At 44.8% G+C, this 15,386-nt stretch overlaps 1 protein-coding gene across 1 annotated transcript in view; it reads left to right on the top strand.

Annotated features, from left to right (window-relative positions):
* The window catches only part of LOC138566368 (contactin-3-like), a 1,374,021-nt gene that overhangs the window by 1,022,444 nt on the left and 336,191 nt on the right, over positions 1–15,386 (top strand). The window lies entirely within an intron of this gene.

The raw sequence follows: 15,386 nt of genomic DNA on the forward strand, positions 1-15,386 counted from the left end.
CGCAGGTAAAGAGCATTGCAATAGTCGATTTAAGAAAGTGCTAATCCTCTGGCTATAGTTGTGCAGTTGGAAGGAGATAGGTATGGTCTGCAGGCGTTGATAAGCTTACATGCATGTGCGGAAGAGCTATAGCGTTGATTTGTCTAATCAAGGTGAGAGAGGAGTCGAGATAGATCCCAAGGGTTTTAACATGGTTAGATACTGGGATGTTGTTGGCGTCAATGGTGAATGTTTGGTATAGATTGTCAAGGTTGTTGAGTCTGGATTGGGAGCCTAAATGAAGGAGCTCCGTCTTGTCATCGTTGAGGCAGAGTCCGTGTTTGGCCATCCATTCTTGAATGATGAAATAAATGTCTTTGAGGACTTTGTTGTCGGTGGAGTAGTCCCCTGTTGGTGTAATGAGTATTTGAGTATCATCTGCATAATTCATGTAGATGACACCCTATTGATCCAGTATGTCGAATAGAGGTTTGGTAAACACATTGTAAAGTGTGGGCGAAATGCAAAATCCCTGTGGTCGACCAAAGTGGTCTCAGTGCCTTGTTTTGGGTGAAAGCCCGATTGTCTTAGCCCTTGTAGGTTATTTTTCTCAAGTTGGTTCTGGATCTGCAGATAGGCTGCTCTATCCAGGATTTTTAGCAGGAATGGCACTGTTGTGATGGGTCTGTAGTTGGTAGGGATGTTAGGGTCCAGTGTGGGTTTCTTGAGCAGGGGTAAGACCCAAGAGTTCTTAAGGTTGTTGGGTACTATGCTTGATGTGAATGGCGTGTTTATGAATGTGGTGATAAAAGGCGCTTCGTGTTTAGCCGCGTTTTTGATTACTGTGGCTGGGCAGATGTCGCCTTTGCATTTGGAAGGTTTCAGGGTGGAAATTAACTCTTCCATCTCTTTGATGGTGATGGTTGAAAATTCGAATTGGGAATTGTTGTCCGGTTGTTTAATAGGTGAAGGCGAGGTTGGGTTTTCAGGAATGATTAAATTTGCTATTTTAGACTCTATTTTTTCTAGGAGCATTGCGATTTTGCTGAGTAAGGCTTCTTGGGTGTTCGTACACCCAGTGGTGTCTTTAGTGCATGTGTCAGGTATGGGCGATGGGGATTTGAGCTTTCTCAGGATATTGGATTTGGCTTTGCTATTTTTCTCATTGTACATGTTATTTTTGGTTAGGAGTATGGCAGAATTATCGTAGTTGGAGGATGAAGTGTATGACACCTTGTTGATGATTGAGGGGGAATGTTTCCATAGTGATTCAGCATGTCTCTTGTTTTTGCTGAGGATTTTTAGTTCAGGGGTGAACCAAGAATTGAGGTGTGCACGTGGTTTGGCTTTGCGTAGCTTTAGTCGAGCAACAGTGTTGATTTCTTTGAGAATGGTTGAATTGTAAAGGTCGACTAGGTCGGGGAGGTTCGCGTTGGTGGGTGTGAAGTCAATGATGGGTTGGAGCAGAGGGGTACGTTTCTCTGCTGTGATATTTTTGTTATTTCTTGTGAGTGAAGGTGGAGCGTTAGATGAAGCTTGTGGGGCTTGTTTGTCTTTGTTAATGGTGAAAGTGATGAGGTGATGGTCAGTCCAGGCACAGGGCGTGTTTGATATAATCGTGGTATCGCAGTTTAGCTCAGCTAGTGAATCAAAGGTTCTCCCTTTGTTGTGGGTTGGTTGGGAGATGTGGTGTGCGAAACTGAGCTCTGATATGGTGTTGGGACCATGTAAGCTTTGTCGTCTTTTGAGTCATTATAGCCGAGATTGAAATCGCCTAGAATAAGTATTTGTGAATTGGGTTTGGTGTTGTTGGACAGTAGGACAGCAATATCATTGTTAAAGGAGGAGATGGGGCCAGGTGGTCTGTATAGGAGATGGATGGTGATTGTTTTAGTGCTGGTTGTAGATAATTTGATGAATAGTAGTTCGCCTGATGGGAGAGTTTGGTTAAGTATGTGTCTGATATTGAGGGAGGTCTTCGCTATGATAGCAACCCCTCCTCCTTTAGCTGAGTGCCTGTCCAGGCGGTATATGGCATGCCCATCTGGGATAGCTAGAGCAAGGGCAGGACCAGAGGCTGTGTGGAGACAGGTCTCAGTGATAGCGAGGAAATCAAGTTCCTTGGAGGTGATGATGTCAGTTATGTCTATAGTGTGCACGGTTAAAGATCTTGCGTTGATGTGTGCACCTTTGAGCGTTTGGGTGATATTCTGTGACTTTTTGCTGTGGGGAGGTGGAGGACTGCCGTTGGGAGGGGAGTGTGGTGGGTGGGGGGAGATGCAGTGGTTTGTCTGGCAGGCAGCATAGTATGTTTAGGTTTGAGTAGTGCTATAATGGATGTGGGTGTTCGTTGGGTCCTGGATCCTAGTCTGAGGTTTCTGGTTGTAGTTGGGCAGGAAGTCTGAGATATTTTATTGTGAATAGGTATAGGGGAATCATAGGGTGTGAGGTAAGTGTTGGGGCATGCTGAGATTTGTGTGGTGCGAGTGAGCAGTTTCACTTTGCACAAGGTGGGTGTTTGGTATGTTCTGGATCCTAGTCTAAGGTTTCTGGCCATGGTTGGGCAGGATTGGTGGGTTGTGGGTCTGAGAGCATATGGCTTATGTGATACAAGTGGGAGCAGTGTTTTGGGGACGTGTGTGTAAGTGGGTTTGGACACTGAGCTGGTGTGAACTGAAAGGCATGGTGGTAGGAACCATGTTGGGGCTATGTTATCTGAGAGTGTAGCGGTGCTTAAGATGGTGCATTCATTTTTGCTGGTGAGATTGCAGCTGGGATTCATGTTGGTGATTATGTTGTGATAAGTATGAAGGTGAAAAAGACTTAGGAGAGATGTAAGGTGCTAAAAGGCATAGGATGGCATACTTAAGGCTGTCCTGATATTGTGCAAGGTCGTAGTTAGGAGGATATAGAGCGTTTGCAGTGGCACAATGCTCGTGGATCAAGGGTGTGTTCTCTGGTGGTGGGGGATTTCCTTCTCTACGGTTAGTTGATATTATTAGGTATGTAATGCGTTCAATATGGTTGACAATAGGTAAATGCACTACAACACGATCCAATACAATGCAGTACACAGATATGGTATTTAGTCAGACAGTGCTAGTTGAACAGTAGAGTGGTCTGTAGCGTGAGCATAAAAGCGGGCACTTTGTTAAGGTATGCAAGGACGATCAGGCACTATAATATATTCAAAGTGGTTGGCGATATGTAATTACAGTACACAAAGCAATACACAGATAAGGTATTTGGACAGTCAATGCTAGATGAGCAGTGGAGTGGTTAAAGCGTGAGCACTGCGATAATGTATACAGTGACAAACAGTGAGGAACAGGCGTGCTGCTGTGGTGTTGGCAACAATAAACGCTGGTGAGAAAGTAGTGCGTTCAGCAAAGAGCACAGCCGATGAGCAACAGGATGGATAAGTTAAGGGGCAGTGCTGGGCACATTAATGGAGATGTGATTAGCGTCGGGCAGTAGCTCTACAGTGGCAATGCTCTAGTAGGACGTTTTTTGGCGAGGCAACAGTATATCTGATGTGGGGCGCAACAGTTGAAGAGTAAGTACTAATAGATACTCAGTGGGCAGTCACTGTAGCCGGAAATCGCCATGAGCATAAGCGCTCTGTCTTAGTTACTGTAACAAAAGGATCTCTGGATGAGCATTAGAGCAGTCTACATAAGGAAAACAGAGGAGCAGTCTAGAGTGATATTTGATATCAGTCGGGGTACAGCAACGCTTGCGGCGTGTCCAGCATAGCTGTATGATAGTCAGACGAAGGAATGGCCAAAGGTCACTGTCTTACTTGCAGGGTGTATCGATCCTCGAGTTAGTGTTGGTGTGCTGGCAGTCATGCGGCATGGAAACGAGGATAGTGGCCGGTTGCATAACTGGGCCCGTGGCATCGGTGGCATGGACAGACACAGACAGAGCAGTGCCTTGAAGAATTGTGCCTTTATGAGATAGTGTCGGCTTCCGCCTACCGGTCACTGCAATTGGCTGTTGTAGGGGAGGCTGGCCAATCGGGGCACAGGCAAATGGTCAGGTCACACCTAACAGAGGTGTTGGAAAGCAGGGGCAATTTTGGAGTGGTGGTTTTGATGGCGGTTTTCAGCCAAAGCAGCCAAAAAGTGAGATTTCGCTTCTTGTATGAGGCTGGTCCGAGCATCAAAGTTAAAATATGTTGATGCAGAATAAATGTGGTCTCATTTCTTTACCTTTAGGATATTGTGCCGGCTTCCGCCTACCAGCCTACCGGTTCGATACTGACTTTCAGTTGGAAGGAGTGCAGGCCTTTTGGGGCATAGTTTATGACTGGGTTTTCGGATGCATGGATCTCCTTTGTAAATGTGTGGGCTCTGTTGGTACTGTAGATGTGGTGGTCGTGCATTTTGGAGGACTACATTTGGGGCACATGTTGTGCTCACGTTTGCACGCTTACTTAAAGAAGTTGATGACAGCTGTGATGCAGATATTTCCTACTGCAAAGGTGATTTTCTCATCGATGACACCAAGAGGACAATGGGAGCATGCCGGTGTAATTTGTCCACAGCCAGAGGTCAGGAGATGGTGGATAAACAGAAGCATGTGTGACTTTATGTGCAGTGCTGGGATGTTCTGCACGGACTAAGAAAGCATTAATAACCAGCAAGATTTCCAGTGGTTTCAAGGAAATGGCATTTTTTGATCTCCATTGCCAGTACTGTTATGTTTGCCACTCTACACGGAACGTTGCAGAGAATTCTGTAGAAATGTAAGATAAGCGTTCATCTTCAGTCGAGAAAAATGTCAGGAGGAGAAGCAAACAGACAGTGAGCAAAAGAGAGAAAAACAAGAAAAAACTATTTATAAATGCATAACAAAAACATGACAAAAAGAAAAAAATATACGTTTTTTTAGAGACAATCCTAAAGACACAATCCCTATCCCTGTTTCACCCCACCCCCCCAAAAAAAAACTCAAGCCCCTCCCCCTCCAGTTTTTAGCAATGTAATGCTGTGGATTCCATGGGACTTTGAGGATTAGATGTGGCCCATCCGGCTCTTTTTAGGATGGCAGCTTTGGCATTGGCTCTGTGGAGGCTAAGCCATTTGGCAATGTGGTTGCTGGTTGTGGTGCATACACAAACATTGTGACAGAAGGTTTGTTTGTACCGATAAATGTAGGATCCTATGGTGAAAGTGTGCAAGGTAAGGGGCATGCATCCTGTTTGGATTCATGCACTTCACACACTTGCTTAACGTTGCTAATATACATTCCCTGCTGCTTTTGTGGGATCACCTTTCCGACATTTGTAGTACATGCATTACAGTGGGACGACCATATTGTGAAGTGTACAAGGTACGTGGCAAGCATCCTGTTGTATAAATGCAGTGTGTGCATCTTATTATATGATGTGCTATGGTATTTTCTGCCATTTGTATTGCGCCTACATACAAGTGTGTGAAGGTGCGCTGAGGAAAGGGAGGCGGAACGGAGGCCACACAGAGACATTGATTCCTCCAGGCCATTGAGAGTGTACAAGTGAATGGGAAGGGGGAGGACAAAGTGCAGTATATGGAAACAATAAAAAATATAATACCATGCAACTACGGCCGGTGCTGACAAGTGGAAGGATAAGTGTAGACATGAAGTGGTGGCTGGACTGTTAGGGTTATAGAAAACAGTCCCCAAATCCAGGGGTTGGTAGAAAGCCAGTGCAGGGTTGGAACTGTAGGGAGGGAGGTGGCCTGGGGCACAGATTATAGGGTAGGTAAGAAACCAGTGCACAATACTTTTTAGCCAGGAAGTGAGTAGGGCAGAGGATGGGAAAAATAAGAAGCACATGGAAAGGTTTTCAGGTGCTTTCAGACCCTACGATGCTTCTCCTCAAGGTCCAGGGTGACAGAGAGCATGTTGCACAGGGAGGCTCCAGCTGAAGAAACACATCTACCACCATCTGGTTGCGTATAGAAGCAACTGACCCTGAGGTGGATGAGGGAATAGATGGAGCAAGCAGATATTTAGGAAGTGACAGTGCAAGGTATTGAGGTCCCGGGGACTAGAAGGCCTTCTGCATAATGCACATGGATTTTATTTTATTGTTTGCAGCCACTGTGAGCTATTGCAGACATTTTAGTCCAGTAGACATACGATCCCTGCCGTTCAGGCCAAGGACAAGTTGTGCACTTGTTTTATGGATGAGTTGCTGAGGGTGCAGAGTGGAAGCTGGCAGATTTAAAAATAGCCTGTGGCAACTGTGCAGGTAACAAAGCACAACAGCCATGCAGACACTGACCTTTTGGAAAGTAGGGTGCTTAGATACATTTAGTGGTGGCTTTAGTGCCTTCTTTTCACAAGTTATGTGGTAGGTGGGTTAGTGGGGAACATTTCTCATAGCATAATCGGAAGGAAAGAACAGAGTTCCTGTTTCGGTAATATAGTGTATTAAATGGGTACATGAAAACGCTGCAAGCACATACCAACAAATTTCCACTTCATGGTAGGAGATGGGAGGAACATCAGTATGCTTTTTAAACACGTAGTTGACGCTTAGAGGCAGATATCATGCGCAGAGGGACTTAAAACAGAGTTGTGAACATACTGCCAAAAAAGTGTTCATACCTTTCTTTTGTGGTGATGCGTGTTTATGTGGATGAATGTGCATGTATAACTCCTGTACAGTTTCATTGAACTTTCCACTGGATGTGCTTTCCAATAACGGTACATATAAAGTCTTGTGGAGAACTGAGATCTTGGAGGGCATTGGTGGATGCATGTGTGCATACTTAGCAATTCCTAATAAGGGCATGGTGGGAAGAGGAAAATGAAAAGGGAAGAAGGACTGTTCATGATTTACTGGGGTGCGGTTCTTACGATACTTAGCAATGTGTGCGTTCTACATTCTGCGCTTTCTAACATGCTGGCCAATGGAAATGCGATTGTTGCAATTGTCCAATCATGTGGTTAGAGTGTGCGTCACAGGAAAGGGCAGCCATATTTTGTTACATTACTCTGTGTAGTGAGGCTGGCAGAGATGGCGAGATGCACAATTTTCATAGTGGGTGATCACTTTATGCTAGATCGGCTCCAGTATGACGTGGAAAGAGGCCTAAATGGCATTTTGAATTTGGCCGATGTGGAGACTTTGTGGTGTGGTGTCGCTATTCGTACTTTCGACCATTTGCTTGCAGAATGTCGACTAGTGGCCAATTTAGGTAATGAACACGTTGTGGTACTGCACTGTGGAGCATTGCTTTTGGGTTCCATAACTTGTGCAAGTGTGTACCGTCAACTCAAAAAGATGATGAAAGAAGTGCAGCATATTTTTGCCACTGCGAAGGTGCTTTTTTCATGTATACCACCAAGTCCAGTATATAACTATCTCAATGAATGTTGTTGGCAGCCAGTGGTGGGAAGGCGTTGTATCAACAGAAGCATGTGTAATGTTTTGCGTGCTGCTGGGATGTGACAATTACACATTGGTTATCGATATGTGCACCTTGTCAATGGAAATAACATTTGGCAATAACATTTGGTTTTCCAATCTACAGGCTGCACTGAAGACGCTGTTGTAAGAATGTGAGGCGCAGTGCAACAAATAAAAACAATTATAAAAGCCTGAAAATAGAGTTATTAATGTGGAAGCTGTTTTAAAAAATAAGAAACAGCTTTTTTAAGATCTGCCACTACAAAGGACATCCCCTACCCTGGTTGACATTTATTCCCCTACTTCCGCGCGTGCACACCTGGAAAAAAGTCAGCTGACATAGCAATAGTTTCAGGGTTGTATTTGTAACATACGCCCCTTTTGCACATGGCCACCTTATATTTGCGACTGTGGAGGACACAGGATTGCGCAATAAGCTTTCTGGGTGTGGAGTGCACGCACAGACTGTGGTACATGGTATATATGTCAACCTAAATTCAGAGGGTGAGCTTATGGCTGTGTGTTGTACGAGCCACAGTGTATGCTTTGTGGGTGAATTACACATACATTACTTGACAGTGAATGGAAAACAGAGTCCGGTGGGAGTTATGTGTTGAGTGTATCATGTCGTTTTGTACGAGTATGGAGCACCTACAATTAAGTGATTGATTTTGGTTTGTCTGTGTGAGACTTTGGTGATGCTCATTCACGACAATATTATTGTTGTTGCTTGTGGAGGGACAAATGAACACCATGTAACACGATTTTCAGTGCCGTTTGTGCTGAGGGAGGCAGTAGGCCAGGTAATGCTTCTGTTTCCGATCTCCTGCATAATTGTGTATCCCATTATGGAGACACGTTATTTTTTATTTGGTCCGGAAATGGAGAAAGTGCAGTCCATTGTTAAGAAGTGTATTTGTGTCTTTTTACAACCTGTGCCATTGTCGTACTGTATAAATGGGAATCTATCGCTTCACAGCACAAACAGTTTTCCCCACAAATAGTGTTCCTGTTGATATTATTGCATTTCCGAATTCTGCACGCTCTACACCCATTGCCTTGCTGCCCTTTTTGGAAGTATAGTAATAATGTTTGTGCTTGCTGTTACACACTTGCGCTCTTGAAAACACACTGCAACACACACAACCATCTGTTCCAACAGCCACCCATTTCTACCTGTTTCCACTGCAGTGTGTTCCACAGTACCACGGTTCCTTCGATTTAGCATACAATTGTGTGGAGGATATACGATGCATGTCGCACTGCCTCCCTTCATTGCCACTTACATTGTGACACTCTGAAAGGAGGTTTATATCATAATCAGCCACAATAATTATTGTTAAAGGGACGTTATGGTGAAAGTGCGGGACTACAAACATAGCATCCTTTCTACATACACTATGCTAAAGCAATGTTATATTTACAGTGCCCTAATAAAAATCTATGAAATTTACTAACAAAAAAAGTTGTTAAAGGGACAGTATGGTTATGAAATTCAATGGAAACACGTTCTTACAGGGATCTTATGGTTACAGGTAAAACTGAGGAAAAAAAACGAAATTCACAGTAATGGTAAGCTAAGCAACCATAACTCGTGCCACCAGTGTGCACTCCAAGGACTAACATCCATGACATCCAAGATGCAATCACAAATCTCATTCATGACATCACTGATGACACCAGTTCACACAAAATTGGCCTCAACCACACATGTTGTAAAATACGGGTGCCTGTTGTATTTCTAAATAGCCTTCTTATGCCAATTTCAATCGTATGTACATGTCTGCTTTTGGGCTTTGTAAACAGCTTTCGAGGACATGAGTCTTCTGCTCATCAGCTTTCTCTTCTCTGCACATAAACATCTGTTTAACTGTTTGTGTAAAGGCCTTGCAATCCAAACTTAATACAGGGGCTAATTGATTACATCTGGGGATGGCCTTAAAGAACATAAATATTTACACAAATATTTACACATTTATTTTAGTAGTTCCTCCAATTTCAAAGATTTTTTTTTTCAAACCTTGAAGCCTTAGTTTGACTATATACATATAGGTAAGCAGGAATTGTATGCCAACACACTTACATTGTTCAATAACTACAGAGAAAGTGCAAAAGCGCTGAGATTGGAAGCGGACCTACCTTCTACATCCTATCTGGCACTGCGAGTTCTCTCACAGACTCCTGCCAGCAACGATCACTGCAACGCACTTCCTGGAGGAGGCGCGGCTTCGCTTGGACACGTGATCTGATCACGTGATCTGGGGCGGACTCAAAGGACGGAGTTTGCCGCCCGTTCCGCTGTGTTCTCAGTCACAAAAGCGCTGAGATTGGAAGCGGACCTACCTTCTACATCCTATCTGGCACTGCGAGTTCTCTCACAGACTCCTGCCAGCAACGATCACTGCAACGCACTTCCTGGAGGAGGCGCGGCTTCGCTTGGACACGTGATCTGATCACGTGATCTGGGGCGGACTCAAAGGACGGAGTTTGCCGCCCGTTCCGCTGTGTTCTCAGTCACAAAAGCGCTGAGATTGGAAGCGGACCTACCTTCTACATCCTATCTGGCACTGCGAGTTCTCTCACAGACTCCTGCCAGCAACGATCACTGCAACGCACTTCCTGGAGGAGGCGCGGCTTCGCTTGGACACGTGATCTGATCACGTGATCTGGGGCGGACTCAAAGGACGGAGTTTGCCGCCCGTTCCGCTGTGTTCTCAGTCACAAAAGCGCTGAGATTGGAAGCGGACCTACCTTCTACATCCTATCTGGCACTGCGAGTTCTCTCACAGACTCCTGCCAGCAACGATCACTGCAACGCACTTCCTGGAGGAGGTGCGGCTTCGCTTGGACACGTGATCTGATCACGTGATCTGGGGCGGACTCAAAGGACGGAGTTTGCCGCCCGTTCCGCTGTGTTCTCAGTCACAAAAGCGCTGAGATTGGAAGCGGACCTACCTTCTACATCCTATCTGGCAATGCGAGTTCTCTCACAGACTCCTGCCAGCAACGATCACTGCAACGCACTTCCTGGAGGAGGCGCGGCTTCGCTTGGACACGTGATCTGATCACGTGATCTGGGGCGGACTCAAAGGACGGAGTTTGCCGCCCGTTCCGCTGTGTTCTCAGTCACAAAAGCGCTGAGATTGGAAGCGGACCTACCTTCTACATCCTATCTGGCACTGCGAGTTCTCTCACAGACTCCTGCCAGCAACGATCACTGCAACGCACTTCCTGGAGGAGGCGCGGCTTCGCTTGGACACGTGATCTGATCACGTGATCTGGGGCGGACTCAAAGGACGGAGTTTACCACCCTTGCGGCGTTAAGCCCGGCAGGAGACAAGCCCACCGGCTGTTGTGCGGCTGTTTGGCGGTCTGAGGCGCACCCAACAGGTATTTAACTAGCGCGTTTTGCGCGCACCTACACCATCAAGCAATAAGTACAACAACCGTAATGAGACTGCGCAGCTCGCCTCTTGAAGAAGACATGGATGTACAAGAGGGGTCTTACCTAGAGGCAGGGAGCGAGCCAGGGAGGGGGGCATCTATTGTCTCAGAAGTAGATCCAGTAGCCACACAGGAGACTCAAACCCATTTTGACGCACAACAAACTCCAGCGGAAAGATTCCCCAATCTTATCATTCAAAAAATCTGGAAAAGAGGGTTAGAGTACACTCTGACAACTGAAAAAATCCAGACAAGAATTAACGATCACTTCCCCAGGAAAAGGAATAAGAGCACCAATGACCTAGAGGGCATTATTGACACTACCTGGCATTTACCAACACATAAAACCAATACCCCGGCCACAAATACATCAACAGAGGGGTCAGAAGCAAATACCACCCCAACAAACAAAACTCAAGGAACCAGGGCAATCTTACTGAGAAACCGCAGCCAACAAGAAGAGCCATTGGCCATCTCACCAGAAGGTCCTCCATTGGCATCAGAAAACACATTGGCAGCCCTGAGCTATGTTCTAAATTCTCTGGTCTCAGTGTTCGAATTATTAAGAACAGAGGTGCAAACACAAGCAGGACATCTCTTGGAAATGTCGCAGGAAATTGCGAAAAATTAATCATCTATGGTTGCTGTAAACAATATCTTGAATAGCATTCTGATTCCAATCCTAAAGGAAACACAAATAGAGGGCATCAAACAGGGGCAAGACATCGCCCAAATTCAAAGCCTACTGAAGGAGGGGGCAAAAAGTAATTTAACCACTCACGAACTCATAAAGACAATCCCCTCGGAAATTCAAAAACTGCAAACACAGAACAAGACTTAAACGAAGAAGGGCCAAAAGATCTCTTCGATGATACACCACTCTCAGACTCAATCTTGGAAGAATTTCGAAGGCTGGCAAATGTAGATATTGACTATATAGAAGTCATTAACAACAGCCCTCATAAAACCCAAGAGGAGGAAGAAAAGAAAACCGACAGTTCGAATCAGAATATCGAGGCTCCACAGATACTGAGAAGGAGAAAATGTCACAAAAGGGGCAAAAAAAGAGAGGCTACCTCTTCTCAACCTTCAGGGGAAACAACGAAGAAACCCAAAAACCAGAAAAATAAGGCAAAAAAGAAAGCAGGGATAAACACATTCCTGAAAAATCTTACTACTCCCACAGCTGAAAAGACAGCTGATTTCATCGTTATTGCATCTCCAGTTACTAACCTTTCACAAACATCAAAAGCACAAGATGCCCTCGTAAGCAAGAGTGTTCCTGAGACAACCCAGGGCAAAAAGACGTGCTCAACGGGCAGAGAGAGTCCTAGTAAAATCAAGGTTCAAACATCAAACTTTGGTATGCAAACGGATCTTATATTTCCATTACCCGCAGCTTCCGACAATCAAAAAAGCACACCGGTCTCTACAAACATCAAGATTGCTCCAATATTTCTAAAACAAAATTTACATAAAGAACCAAGAAAGGAACTTAGCGGGGAGCCCAAGCAAGCATTCATAAGAATGGCCCCTATTTTTCTGAAACCGTCAGGCAAAAAAGCTCCTGCATTACAAGAAAAAAATACACTTCCCGTGTCAGCCATCAAAGATGTGACATCACCAAGCTTCTCATTCAATGAAGTTGTCTGCTGGAACGGGTCGGGAAATTTAAAAACCTGGAAAGGTTTCCTCAAAATGGAGAAAGAGAGAAAAACGAACAAAAACAACAAACCCCAATGGTAGGAAAAGAGGAAGTAGCGGCATCAAACTTTACAATCCCAAGGTTGTGGCTTAGACTAGAGAATCAGAGTACAAGGACATCACTATGCAGATCTGTCCTATTGTCAGAAATTCAAAAGAATTACAATCTCTTTCTTTTTGATTCAGAGGACATTGAATATTTAGCCTTCCCATTCAGGGAGGACAAATTCTTCGTGGAGATAGCTCTCACCTCAAGAAAGGCACAACAGGCGCTTATCAATAATAAAGATGATCTGGCTAAAGAAGGGCTCTGGGTTTATGAATCAGAGGAAGAAGGAATATCTGGAAATTACCGGTGGTATAACCAGACCGTAGAGGAACCTGCACCCACTGCTGTGGGTACTGCCGGAACTACTAGAGGGCTCCAGAGCAACGCAACAAGTGGCCGCAGATTAAAAGACGATCTGATAACTAAACTCCCAGAAATCATCTCGCAAATCCTCCAGAAACTGGGCGAGGAACAGAACAGTCTTTAGTCAGAGAGGCCTCAGATTAGTCTCCTGGAACACCAGAGGCCCAAGCTTTTTGAAGAAAAAGCAACTCAAAAACGACCTCTTAAAGCGCAATGATATCTTATTATTCCAGGAGACATGGTTAGCTAACTCTATCGAGATAGAGGGCTTCACAGTGCAAAACCTCATGGCCTCTCAAAAAGCCAAAGGAAGACCAGCAGGAGGAATGTTAATAGCAACCAAAAATTCCGCCATTAAAAATGTGGTCACGCTATGTAATAACCCAGTGGGCATTCAGGCCAGTAAAGCAGAGATAAGACAGAATGATGGCCAGGCCAATCTCATTTTGGTAAACATCTATTGGAACCCAGCCATTTCCAAACTCCGAGACTTCATAGAAATTCTAAATGAACTCTTCTCTAGGGTCAAGATGAATCACATAGGAGCACAGATTGTTGTAGCAGGGGACCTGAACACAGATCTCATTAGTGTAGGAAATAGGAAAAACAGTTTACCTAAACACAGTACCACACAGAAAGGTAAACAATGGTGGGACTTCTTCCAATCATGGGATCTCGACATGATATCTATAGACGATAGCAGTACGGACAACCCCGGACCAACATGGCGGCAGGGAAGGTTGCAATCAATTATAGACTACATTTTCGCCTCATCATCACTTACCCTGCACCAACATCATCTCACCTTAGATTGGGAAGGGGGAAGTGATCACGCGAGGATGGAACTCTACTTTCCTGAAATTCAGTGTTCTGCAAACCCACGCATCAGACAGGACCTGGAGGGCTCTAAAGGGAAATTGAAAGTACTCAAGTACAAACATGGGGGGGGGAATTTGAATGATCAGCTAGCAATAATTCATCCCTCAATAGTGGCCAAAAAGTGTCATCCAGAAAAATTCGGAAAGTTCATATGGTCCACTTGCCGACCAAGTGAAGTACAAATAGTGGGGAAACAGACACATCTTCATCACTTCGATGAGGAAACTTTCAAAAGAAAAAGAAGTCTGCGACAAACACTGCGAAGTATAAGACAGACCAGAGCAGAAGATCCTTTAGGCTGTATTCAAAAACTTAAAAAAACCAAACAAATTTATAGAAACTGGTCTAAGAATCACAAACATTTAAAAATTCAAGAGGATGGGGAGAAAATGCTTTCGCTTCTCAGTACAAATAATTGCAGAAACTTTTGGGCAGCTCTAAATCAACTTGAAACTGGCCAAAACAGTGCTCTTTGCAACTTAGTGTCGGAACACAAGTGGGTAGAACATCTGGCCAAGAACTTCGATGCAACAGGCTCAAGAGACATTAACATCAGCAACATCATCTGGTCTCTGGATTTTAGCGAAGATGACATTGAAGAACTTATAACATCATCCTCTACCTCGAAAGCCGCAGGTCCGAACGGCCTCACATATCAGGTGTTAAAAAATCAGCCAAAACTTTGGTCAAAACTGCTATTCCATCTCTTTCAAGGAATATTGAGGGAAAAAACTTTTCCACCATCGTGGAAGAATGCAGTGATGATTCCATTCTTCAAAGGGGGTGATAGGCTAAGTCCAACATGCTATCGACCCATAGCCCTCTTGGACATTGACAGCAAAATATTCATGAGAATATTAATGAGGGAACTTTCTCTTTGGGTGGACTCAAATGAGATTCTCCCCCCGCACCAAACAGGTTTCAGGAAGGGTCTTTCTACCAGCCTTAATGGCCTTACACTGAACCTGTTGAGCGAAAGCTCGAATGAGAAAGAAGGCTCGCCGCTGTATGGGGCATGGGTAGACCTGTCCAAGGCATTTGACCTGGTGGACAGATCACTCCTCTGGCAGAAACTGAACAAACTGGGAATTCCAGCCCCCCTGCTGGCTATGCTCGTCGAACTACATAAAAATACTACGATCAGAGTGAGGCTGGATGACGCCGGCAACCTTTCAGAAGCAATCCAGGTCCTTAAAGGGGTTCGACAAGGATGCTTGGGTGCACCACTGCTTTTCAACCTTTTTCTATCAGACATAGGAGACTTTCTGGCCTCGGCGTCGCTTATCTGTCCCAGGATTAACAGCAGAAGACTTCACTGGCTGGCCTATGCGGATGATCTTGTTCTTTTGGATGGATCAGCATTAGGACTGCAACATCTTTTATCCAAACTCGATGAATATGCCAAGTTAAATGGCTTAATAATCAACCCACTAAAATCCAAGGTCCTGATTTTCAAACATCCAAGAAAAAAAGGTAACATCAAGGATCTGGGTGTTGGACAACGATGAAATTCCCCGAGTAGATGAGCTCATATACCTGGGATACGAAGTCTTAGCCCATCCA

Source organism: Ambystoma mexicanum, chromosome 2p, assembly GCF_040938575.1.
Source record: "Ambystoma mexicanum isolate Mex_15411 chromosome 2p, UKY_AmexF1_1, whole genome shotgun sequence".
Lineage (NCBI taxonomy): Eukaryota > Metazoa > Chordata > Amphibia > Caudata > Ambystomatidae > Ambystoma > Ambystoma mexicanum.